The sequence below is a fragment of the Pocillopora verrucosa genome, chromosome 7, assembly GCF_036669915.1.
Source record: "Pocillopora verrucosa isolate sample1 chromosome 7, ASM3666991v2, whole genome shotgun sequence".
NCBI lineage: Eukaryota > Metazoa > Cnidaria > Anthozoa > Scleractinia > Pocilloporidae > Pocillopora > Pocillopora verrucosa.
Genome location: NC_089318.1, coordinates 22,950,072 through 22,962,689, shown reverse-complemented (window position 1 = coordinate 22,962,689; position 12,618 = coordinate 22,950,072).

Sequence of the window (12,618 nt, the reverse complement as noted above, 5' to 3'; positions counted from 1 at the left end):
ACAGATTTCGATCCTTATATTTCCCCATCTGTGTGCTCTGCAGTAGTATTCCCACATCAAGATCACAAGAAAATCGTTAAAACGAAATGTCACTGTGGTTTCCAAAGACACAAAGAAAAAAACTCTTACAGGCCTTTCCTTTTTATTGTGTATTTTACTGTAGCTTCATTTGATCAATATCCCACATTTGAAATTTACTTCCTGATGAACTGGTTTACAAGAGTGATCAATCATTTGTTAACCCTTAACACGCTAACATCAGTATCCATGTTCTTTGTACTGTTCTCTATGCATATAATGCTGCCTTATTTGGTCACCAAAACAAATGGATGACAGCCATGATGGCTTTCAAATCAGTTTTGAGTAATTAAAGTTCTTTTGTAGCGCAAAAAGTTTCTTTGACACAACTGCTTGCTGCTTGATTGAAATCAGCCTCTTCAAAAAGATTTGGATGGACATGCACTGATCAGAAATTGTCATGTCTTGAAAATTATAGACCCTCTGATGCAATAATTCACTTCTCATCATGTTCCTCTTGCATATTCCAATGATATGGAAAGAACATTCTTTTACAATACTGTCACATCATCAAATAATTTTTTAGGGCTATAGCTTGTTCCTCTAAAGTTGGTTGAGTTAATTTAGAAAGAGATATTTTGATTTTGTTACATGAGGGTGTAAATTATTCCACACAGCTTTGATTAAGAGTTTGCTTAAATTAATTTCCTTGCATGTGTTTCTGTTGGATCCTTTTTGTTTGAGTGTTTTTAGAGTTGTTGTTGATGCCCTATCTGTGGTCACACGCACACACTTTTATTTTCATTTTCTTACATATTTACAAGATATTCCTTCGACTCACAGATAGCAAATGCTAACCAAGGCAGGTCTAATTTTTTTTCTTTTCTTTATGAACTTAATTTATTAAACTGGAAATAAAACAGAAATGAAGAAATATAACATAACTGAAAAGACAAAATATACACCAAAAAAGAAAAAAAAGGGAAAATGACAGATGTTCAGTTGTAAAGACAGGAAATTCTAGAGTTTCTAAGTGTACAAAACACATTGTAGAACTGGTTCAATTTGGTTCAATTTTGGTGTGTTTGAATTTTAGCATTATCTCATCAGGCTCCATGTGAGAATCTCCAGTTTCTAGGATATTGAGATGAGCTCTTTGTTTCTTTTTTGAAGGATGTCTTTGATAAATTTTTATATTCATTAGGCATATCATTCCAGACTTTGACACCAATATGTCAAAAAGGCCTTTCTTTCCGTTTTAAGCCTTGAGTACTTATCACTAAAGAGATGTGACATTGATGAGTGATTAGTATGTGTATGGATGTTTGAAGTTCTTGTAAAAAGTTTCCTGATGTTAGAAGGTACACTGTCAATATGAACATCAAGCATTAATTGACTTTGTACTGCACATGTCAGGCCATAAGGGAGGACAGGATCAATGATTGTAATGTTGCACCCTAACAATGTATGAAGATAGTGCCAGCTTCTGATTAGCTGAAAATGAGTGCATTTACCATGCAACACAAGTGCAAAGTTGTAGCACAAGTACAAATTACAAATAAAGTGTACACTCTCAACAGTTTGTCTGTCCTCACTTTCTGTGATATTACTTAGTAATCACATGATTTCTCAAGACATGTAATTTGGTGTAAATAAGGACTTTGAAAATGGTACTCATGCTTATTTACACTGAATAGCACTTGTTATTACCTACACTTAAAGAATTTAGGTAGTTTTTGTTGTTTCTTTGTCTTCCAGAGGTAAATTTCAGAGGTACTTATGTTTTTTCGCTGAGCCTGTATTCTTTCAGGCTTTAGTCACCTGTCATCCAGTGTTTGATTGTGTTTATAACCACTTACAATGTTTATTACCTGACTGTATAATAACAATAATAAATGTAATACCTTTAATATGCATATATTCATTTACTTATGCTCATATGTGCAAAGATGTTACTGTTGATAGCTCTGCCTTAGAGAACTAGGAAGGGGTTTCAAAACAAGCCACCTTCCACCAGAGTTCTACTGGCTACTTGATAAAATGTTGCCTGCTACTCTGTTTAAAATGATTACTTTTAATGCCTTTAACCTTTTAACTCCCTTATGTGACCAGGACAGAATTTCTCCTTACAATATCAAGCAGACAAGTGATGTCTGAACAAAGAAAAATATTAATTAGGGGATTATTAGTTGATCCAATGACAAATTCTTGAAACTAACATCACAAGAAATATATGGCAGACAGTAAGGAGAATTACTAATGAGATCTTGGGAGCTAAAGGGTTAAAGAACTTTTCACAGTCACCCACTTTTGCATAGTCTGATGCCATCTTCAAAATATTTTGAAACCTCTGAATAGGAGGGTATTTAAATTGTTACAGGTAATCATAACCATTACAATTTCCTCAAATGTGATTGGTGCATTAGCTGCTTCATTTTTCACTTATTCTTCTGTAGAGTTGTAATGAGAAAGATGGCTGTAATTGAAAATTGTAATAAGACAGCCAAAGCAGCCAATCACACCAAGTCCACTCAGGTAAATCCTCCAATCACAGATTTGATTACAATAACCATAGCAACAGCCACTTAATTACCCTACAAACCTGGGGAATTTCCAAAATGGAACAATTTTTCTCTTTAGAAATGTCTCTACCAGAGATATCTTCTCAAATAAATGTTACTGGTTTTTTTGTTTTTAATTGTGATGGTTATGATCGATTGGTAACAGGATTTCGTGTTATCAAGGTTGGTCTGTAATCATATACTTGTGATTGACAAATTAAACTCCATTGAAATTCCACTTGCTGTCTTTACTATTATTTATTGCAGTCTATTTGTTGTATCATACAAGATAAATTCCCCCGCACTTCCCCCCACAGCCCTAGCCGAAATGTTTAGCCAGCCATTTTACCACTGCCAGTAATATTTTCTGTACATCTTCATTTCTCTGTGGTTATTTCATTATTGCACTTTTAGCAAGGAAAGCACTGTCTTGTACTGCTCTTTTCTTGCAATGCATGTAGCCTTATTGGCAGGTGGTACTCAATTGCAATCAGTATCATCAAGCACATAGGTGAAATTTTAAATATGGCAGTAGTAGTATACCTCTCTACTCAGGGAGAGGAGGCTGGGAGCATAGGTACAGACTTCAGATCGTCTGAGATTAAGTCTCTTAACCCTTTTAACTCCCATAAGTGATGAACATGTAACTTCTCCCTGTAACATCCACACATTATCCAGCCAACATGTAATGAGAATACTCAAACTTATCAGGTAGAAAGTAGTAGTCTTGATCTAACACCAAATTCTCCTGATTTATTTACAAGGAATTGTGTAGCAGCTAGAGGGAAGAATTAATATCAATCAATAAGGATCAATATCAGTATCTGGGCAACTGCCCACCTACCCCTCCCCTAACCCAACAACAGTCTACTGATAACAAGTTAGGGGGAGGGGTAGGTGGGCAGTTGCCCAGATACTGATATTGATCCGAATTAAAAATCAGATTTTGAGACTTTAAGGGTTAAGTTACCTTAAATTTTCTGAGTGTCAAGTGTCAAGTGTCATTGACATTGATATTCAACAAATAGATACTTATATGTTCCCATGCATGGGCCATCTACGAGAAACACATTGGTTGCTTCCAGCTAAAAGGTAAAATTTCTTTGGCAAATTTGCTGCACTTGAGCAAGAGGATTCCCTGTGCAGCAGTTGGTGTCAATAGTCATCCAGTGAGGAAATGTGCAAGAATCTAGCCTGCCATAGTTTGCAGACAGAATGTTTATCTTTCCCTCTTTTTTGCATCTCATTTGGCCAGATTCACCCCTGCAGATTAAAAAGTGACCTGTTGAAAAAGTTGTTGGCATCTCTGTTAAAACAAAATTAGCCATTCAAAAATTTTGATGGCCCAGCATAGCTCAATTCATCATGAAGGAGTTTAGTTTTATTTTTCATATTCCATCTTTTTAATTTGAGTTATTTTCTTATTTAGTTTTTTCTTATTTAGTTTATTGAGTTTGTTTTTGTGTGCTTCTGACTACACTCGGTAATGGTTTTATCTAGAGAATATCAGTTCGTATTCTCTTGGTTTAATTTGAAGTTGAACAATACGTGCTGTTGATGAGAAGGCTCGAATTCAATTGGAGCCTTCTCATCAATGAAACCAAAAAATTGATCATCAAATTGATGCAAGACGCATGTCCTTGGTACAAAACATATGTACTTGTTAGAGGCGAAACAAAGAAATGATTTGCAGATATCTCTATTGTTTCACTGTGTCAGAATTAATATTAAAAATCCAAGAGAGTGTCGATGGTTGGTTTTCATCAAGAAATTGCTTTCCAAAAACTCACCTTTGTGTTTCTTTAAATATCGCGACTGGTTTAAAATGAAATAAATAGGAAGATATTTGGTATGTTAGAACAGTGCTAAATTCACCGTAACATTAGTTGGATATCTTGGTTTGTATTTCAGAGAATTTAAGCCTTGGCAGCATGCGATTAAGAACTACTTGAAAATCAACGACACAACAGTAAAGTTAGAACTAACCTTGTTATTGTAGTGATGAAAATCTCTACTTGCAGCAAACTTATCTAGTTGTTTAAACATATCAGTGTTCAGTAACTCACACTCATACTTGTCATTACCTCCAGACACTGTCGCAAAGTTTATGAAGAAGCACTACTTGTTTGTAAGACATTCTAAAGCACATTCATCGAGAGTTAACAGCTTCAACGAAGCCAGGATTGGAGATGCCAGTTTAGAGAAAGAATTTTTAACAAAGTTTGCGAAACTAAATGTAGAATCCTGACGAATAAAATTTTCCCCTTCGCACTGAAAACTTATCGTTAGAATTAAGATGACGAACTTCGAACTTAGCTCATTTATTTGCGAGATGGATGTAATGCGTTGATCATTATCGACAAAAAAAAGTTGTCAATTGGGTTTCTGTCGGCCGTGTAGCAAAATTATTACCAAAGGTTTTCAGTAAAGTAGTACTTGGAAATTAAGCGTGGATCATGCCGAGCTAAAATGACTCGAACAAAGTTAAGCATAACATTATCGTCATGTGCCAGGACTTTCCGGAAAAAAAGGGACGTCTAAATCGTGATTGGTTTTAACATTTTTTAAATAAAAATGGTGGTCACATTCGACTATTACTAATGAATAACAAGAGCAGCTGCCAAAGGAGAAGAATCCACCCATCAGTGCATTCGACTGAAACAGTTCCACATTTCTCTAGCTATCAATGTTATTCTGTACGCGTCCATCAAGAACTTCTAATTTGGCCAAAGATCACTCTTACAAAGAGTAATAAAACTACACCATCGTGACTGATCCTGTTGCCTAGCGTACAATTCCGAAACTCTGAGATTATTCTGGACGCTGTTTCTGCAAGTTACGGCCTTGGAAAATGCTGAACAGGCAGAAACAGAGGATAAAAAGGAAGGAAGGTGTGCATGGAAACTTAATAATACCAACACCGGAACAAATCCTCTAATATCTAAGCTTCATAAAGCAAGTCTCTAACCATGCGATTTGCCCAATTTTATTTTTCTGTGAAAGACGTGGAGATTTGCATTTCAGCGGCCACAGAACAAAGTGCCATTTATTGTAAATTAGAGAGAAATGAAAATAACATAAAGAAAAAGAAGGTGTAGGAAATATGCTGATAGAAAACGGAAACAAGAAGAACTTGGACATGTTGGAAAACGTTAAACGAATAATGGTGAAGGGTAAAATTAAACAAAGTATTTCTTTATTTGGTGTTAAACGATGTCAAAAGAGAGAAAGTATCCATCTTTGTTGCAGTATTCAGTAATATTGTTTTCCAAGTAATTCTTCAAGTAATTCTTACTTAAGGCAACACTGGAGTAAAGGAAAGAAATTAGACTTATTCATTATGTCTGTTCGGTTGAATCACTGCCTGGTAAACCTAAAAATGAAAATTGAACGTGATTAATTTTTACCAGTTATGCAACCGGCGTACAAAACTACACACAGTAGAAATACCGGTGCTCAGAAAAGAAGCCCTCAGTACACACTAATGAGGGCAGTGTTGTCAAATTTACATGCATCCTTACCTTGAGCCTTAGAAAATTTTAGCCTGCTCTTCACGATAACAATTTTTTCCCTCATGTCGTTTCTGTGACATAAACAACGAAACCACTCATCTTTCGAAATTTTTTTCATTGTGATATTCTTTTATGCGAGGGGATACGGTTAATTTTTTTGTTACTCAAAAGTGTCAGGTGGTCAGTCAATCAGTCAAATACAAAACCAGAAAGTTTTCGGCAAGATTTTTACGGTGATATTTAGTCAGTCAGTTTGTTAGTCAACGTGTTTCGGTTGGTCGGTCCATCAAATAGTCGGCGGGTCAGACGTTCTTCAACCTGTTTACCCTGAGTGGTCAACCTGACTGACGGACGTTCTTCGTTAGGTCGGTCGGTCAATCGGCTGAAATACAAATAGTCACTAAAAAGGTATAAGTTTGTATATTAAATTTGGATTCAGGAAGCCGTGAAAGAAACACATTGAGCGTATCAAGTTGTGAATACTCTTTTCTGTCAGTACCTTTGTGAGATAGAATACTTACGAGAAAAATGGCTTTGAAAGTATTACCAAAGCCCTCAGTTTAAAAGATGGTTTGAAGAAAACACAGCGGACGAGTCTGTTTTGATATCTGCAAAAAATAATACAGGGAGCAAGGCTGAACACAAAGATAACACTGACTACAAAGCTCGACATGTAGACTTTTTGACATGTTTGAAGAGACAGTCAGGACTTTCTCAATCCGCAGACAATCAAAGTTAAAGAAATATTTACGGAATCGCTGTGATTAAGCCAACATGACCAAAAACCGATATGTTCTGTCTTAACTCACGGTCTTATCAGCTCATTAAATTTATTAAATCATGTTATAACCCGTGATCTAAACCTTGAACCGATCTCGTCCCTAGAGTCCTCGTTCATTCGACCAGTGGTCGGAAAGTGCGCGATTCACTAGATTCGGCAAGAGGGAAACCTGGAAACGATTTTGTATTGACGCAAAGTGAGACCTTTGCTACTTCTCCCACCGGACTCAAATTGAATTTTTTGCGTGAGACAAAGAGAAGAAACGATGGTATAACGTGCACAAGGGTGGAAAGCACAACGATTATTTGAATGTGGCTGTTTGTATGATTATTTTTCTCTTAGTTAAACGATACACATTTTCTCTACTCGTACATCTCACCGATTCATCAATAGCTTGTAAAATTCCGTCGCCCATTTTCGGGAACGCAGTTTGCTTCTTGTCTGTGTAACAGCATGAACTGCGACCACAAACTTTTCGCTTTTCACTTCCTCTTCAGTGAATTCCTGAACGAACCTGAAAAGGAGGCTTAAAGGATTTAGCACGAGGGGAGCTGGTAAAGAATCTTAGTAGCTGATTAAAAAGTTGAGATTGATATCTCGTTATAATTTAAGAGTAGCCTTTTTATTAAGTTTTTAATACCAAAACTGAAGAAACCACAATGGCCAGTCGTAATAAATGAAAACAGTAAAAGCCACAAGTAAGAACTCAAAGGGAAAACAAGCAAACTGCCTGAATCACTGTCAAATAGACTGACCGAGTCACGGGATTGGTCTTAATTTCGCATCTGATTGTTTTAGAAAGTAGCGCGAGTTTTCTGAACCAAATATTGAGCGAAAAGAGGTTAAACCGATCCGGCCCGGATAACTCTCGGAAAATCGCTTCAAAATTCGTGAGCTTGCAGCTCCACACCAAAGTAAATGTTATCACTTTCATTATGTGATAATCAGTATATTATACCTTTACCTCAAACCTCAAAGAACGACGATACAAGAGAAGATATGCAGCTAATAGAGGGATGACGTAGCTGAATTAAGCCGGGGTTGGGGGGGGGGGTAAGGGTGGAAAAATCGAAAGAAATTGTGGTGCACCGTCGGTTAGGGGTATTATATGAGCGACAGACTCTAAACGAAGCTCAGCTTACAAACTCTCTACGGTGGCCAATTCACATTATCAGCTCAGTTGATAGACTGAACCAAATCATCTGATGATGTAGTTGTACAGAACTCTGTGTTTTCTCTCATTGGCTGTCATTTGCACGCAAAGATAGATCTGCGTACCCTTGAGTCATCAGCTGGGAATGCTTCTGAAATCCATTATGTAAGTCGCCATTGAATTAATGACGAAATTGAAAAATTAAAACACTTACAATAGCAGACGGGCCATTATTTCATTGTATTCCTTCGTCCCTGCGAAATCTCTTTTACTGGGAATCTTCGAGGGATTCACAACGATTATATCTTCTCCATCTTTAGTTCTTGCGTCTGATAAAAGAAATTTCGAAAGTATAAGACTTGAATGTTGATATATAGTGGTAAACACCGCGTAGATTTCGGATTTCGATCCTCTCTAAACCTGAACAAAAAGTTTGGGATGGGGGGGGGGGGGGGGGGGTGGGGATGGTGAGCTGTCCAAAGCCTGGTAGGAAACTTTTCTTATGTACAAGCTCTTAAAGCTTGCACATCAAAAACTTCATTCCCCGGATGTAGAGACCTCTGAAAGAAAGGACCTTAGTAAAGCGTAAGTTTGCACAATTGATTGTTACCTTTGAGGGAAATAAATCCTTTTAGAGATGACAGCCTGTCTTCGTCTCCTATCTGCCTTCGTTCCTTCTGAAGTGTATTTTCGCTGTTTTCGAATGTAGATCCCTCTAAAAGTGAATACAGCAGTTTTTTACACGAAAAAGTAAGGGAATTGACAATTGGTAATAAAGTTTAACTTCTTCAGAAGATTTCTCGGTTTCCAAGTAAGATAGATAGTTGATAAACTTAACGCTCCAGTATTCTTCCTGTTGGAATTTTTCCTACATGTCCCCTGTGAAAGTCTATCACAACTTTTGTGCTTGCGCGTTTCTGTCAGACGCGTCTCCATTAAAAAAGCTGCCAAGCTTGGTGCATATCGTCAATCAAGCAAAAAAGAGCAATATTACAGAGAGCTTGACGCCAATGACGCATAAACCAACCTTATACTTGTATGTTAACATCCTCGGCGGCGTAGGAAAACTTGGATAACCCAGTCACGAAGGTTTCAGTGCTGAATATTATAGACTGAGAGGATGACGCAAGTTTTCCAATACAGTCATAGACTGCGGTGAAAAAAAACCAACTAGATACCAGACTGGTATATACCAGACTTATATTTTCGAACAATTGCTTTGATTGCAATTAAATCACATTCACATCATTTAAGGTTCTCACCAAAAGATATCCCGACATTAGTTACCTTGATTGAAGTTAAGGTTTGCAACTTCAGCTGTCGATTTTCCCAAGGTCAGCGGTTTCCTCGATCCGTTAGTTTCATTCTCCTTCCTTCCAAATGCTAATCATTTCCTCCTCTTCTTTAAAGCAAACCATTTTTTCTGACGACGCCTCAGGGACGCTCTTTTGACTGGCATCTTTTGAGTCCTCTGTGCATCATATGATGCATTTACAGACGCCACTTCCAATTGGTCAGTCTGGAAAGAGGAAGTTTCCATGCTAGGCTCTTCTGTATTTGAATGGGTTGACTCGAGAACTGTGGAAGCCATTCCGTCAGCACACAATTTGTCAACATTCTCCGAATTGTTATCATTTCCTTCTGGGATTGTGATCTGTGAAGAGAAAAGTTGGTATTCTCTCATTAATTCTGTCATAGTTGTGATTAATTTGTAACAGGACTTCGCATAGTCCAATTCGCGGACGTACGATTTTGTTAATCACTGATATGTTTACAGACCGAATTGAACTCCACTCGGTTCTGTTACCATTGCCAATTTTTATCAAAAGACAAATAGACGAGTTATGTCTTCAAAAGACCACAGGAGTGTTGTTAAAGAATGCATTATCTTTTGGGATTTTAAAGCGCACTCAAACAAGGATTTTTCTCAACGGAAAAAAAAAATCTGTATCATCCTATAAAATTAATGCTCTTTCAAATCGTTTTCGTTGATTTGTGAGACCGGAAGTAAGCAATGGTGCTCTTAGAAATCCCATTGGTCTACTTCGCCATTGGTGTCTACCAGGGGAAAAAAACGCCAAAATTTCAACGAGGTATGCCTCGCAGGCATCCCACAAGAAAGGGGATCTTGAGTCAGTTTACCTTCTCGTTCGATAATGCATCATTACAGGGCATTGCAGTGGTATCAAGTTTAATCGTGTCATCGTTCGGTTCATCCACCCAGCTCGCGTATCGGAAATAATTCTCATGGCAACCGATACGAACACAGACATCTCGGACGATTTTTCCAGAGAGGATCTTCTACTCTTCTTGACCATGGCATCATTTTCTGAGAGCCAGAAAAAACACTGCTATCGTTGGCCTTTTCTAGATGAGCCTGGATTGATAAAGATGAATGATCGTCTAGATATTCAAAACATATATATACATGCGTGTCATAGGTTGAATTCCTGCCAGTTAGCTGATTCTCCTCGTTCATTAAGGCGCTAATGTCTTTTTCGATCTCGTTTACAGTTAATACCGTCTGCTCCTCGCCTGAAATATCTTCAAAAAGTCTTTTGCAATCTCCTGAAGACAAGGCAGAGTGACTTTGGTCATGTTCATGGGATTCTCTCCGGTAGGGAGAGGCAGAATGCGTTATTCCATCCCCACATTCTTTTAAACATGTATCTTTACTTGATATCTCCATCAAAGCTTCCCCATCCAATGCTGAGTACGGGCGAGCAAGTTTGGTTTCTTCGACTGAGTTTAGAGAAGAACCCATTGGAACAGAATTTTCAGTTGTCTTTTCGCTTTGTACTGTTTTCTCTTCCACAGCAGGTGACGTTTGCTGACGAGGTTCTTGTCCTGCATCAGTTGTGGCAACTGGAAAGGAAAGTTTCTCGGAAGCACCAGGTCTCGTGTTTGAAAACTACATCTAAAGTGGAGAACAAAACAAAATGAAATTACAAAAAAATGTTGCGCTGAAATTTAGGTCGATTGCAATAACATCAAGCTTTTGAACACTGCCAGTTAATATGGCCGTTTTCAATAAATTTTTCTACCCTAAGTTTCTAACACTTGAATATCGGCGATCAAATGATTTGTCCTGAGGTTTGAGTTGTGGTTAATTGTTAACTTTTCCTGGCCGACTAACTGGTCTCCGAGTCGAATGGTTTTGTCCAAAATGTTAAGTTACCCATGATTTACTGCACATATACTTTGGTCAGCTCTGTATTTCTTCTTTTCTCATAATGAGTGAAATGGATATAAACTGACTAGAAATTCAGTGGAAAAAACCTGTGATCATGAAAAGAGGAACAAGGAAAGAAATAGAGAACTGTTTTAAAAAAGATTTTGAAAGGGTGGAACAACGTGCTGCTATGCTGGCTGTGAAAACAGAGAGGCTTAAAGCTAATAAGGTGAAACTTAAGTTTTGTGTTGTTATGGTATGATTCTTTTAAAATTTCAGATGAAGGGGATGTTAATAATGATGACAACCTCACGTTAACCATGATCACTTGAGCTTACGTTGGTTTTCTACTCATCTGAGTTTTAGTGCGCCTTCCACACACGTTTGATTGTTATTTGTTGAAAAAATATGACAAAGAAAATAACAGGAGAAAGAAGAAAGGGAATAACTTTTTTCATGTTAGAAATTTAGATTTGAAGTTATAGATTCAGGGCCCCTAAAATTCTTGGGAATTTGGAGTAACTTACCTGAAGTCAGACGTTTTCTCTTTCGGTTGGCGTGGGGGGGGGGGGGGGAATAGGAGAGGGAGGGGGGGCCAAGTACGTGAGAGACCGCCGACTCTTGCAGAGCTACACTGTTCGCGGTTCCCGGTTAACACCTGGTTGCAGCTATTGAGAATTACTCCTGCGCGCGTTGACCGGAAAAGGAACGGGGCCGATCGCATTTTCATGGACCCTTTGCACAACGATGTAGCGGTAAAGCCACGGCCCTGCATGCTACACTCGACAGGAAAACACTCAAGTGACTGGGGTCGCAGCAGGCGAAGATAAGTAACACAATCAACTATACATGATTGGAGACCAACCGTTCCAGGAAATTTCCCTTTAGGTGAACTTTACTCTTACTTCACCTTACTTAACTGATTTCCTTTCGTTTGCGTAAGACCGTAGTTCATTATCTATGGCAATGAAGTCCCAGAGGACTTGTCTCGACTTCGTGGCAGGAACGGGTCCGCTCCGGAATAGCAAAGGTTTTCGACTGACTAATAATCATGATCGGAAATCAAGTGCTACGCAAATTCTTTCTCCTTTTTCTTGTTCTGGAGACGACATGCAGCTGCCCAAATCATCGACATGGCTTCCGCGAAGAGGGATTCGGCGTCGCGACAATTTCTGCACATTTGCGTCAAATGGATCACAGTGAAAAATCACGTGAGAGACCGCCGACTCTTGCAGAGCTACACTGTTCGCGGTTCCCGGTTAACACCTGGTTGCAGCTATTGAGAATTACTCCTGCGCGCGTTGACCGGAAAAGGAACGGGGCCGATCGCATTTTCATGGACCCTTTGCACCACGATGCAGCGGTAAAGCCACGGCCCTGCATGCTACACTCGACAGGAAAACGCTCGAGTGACTGGGGTC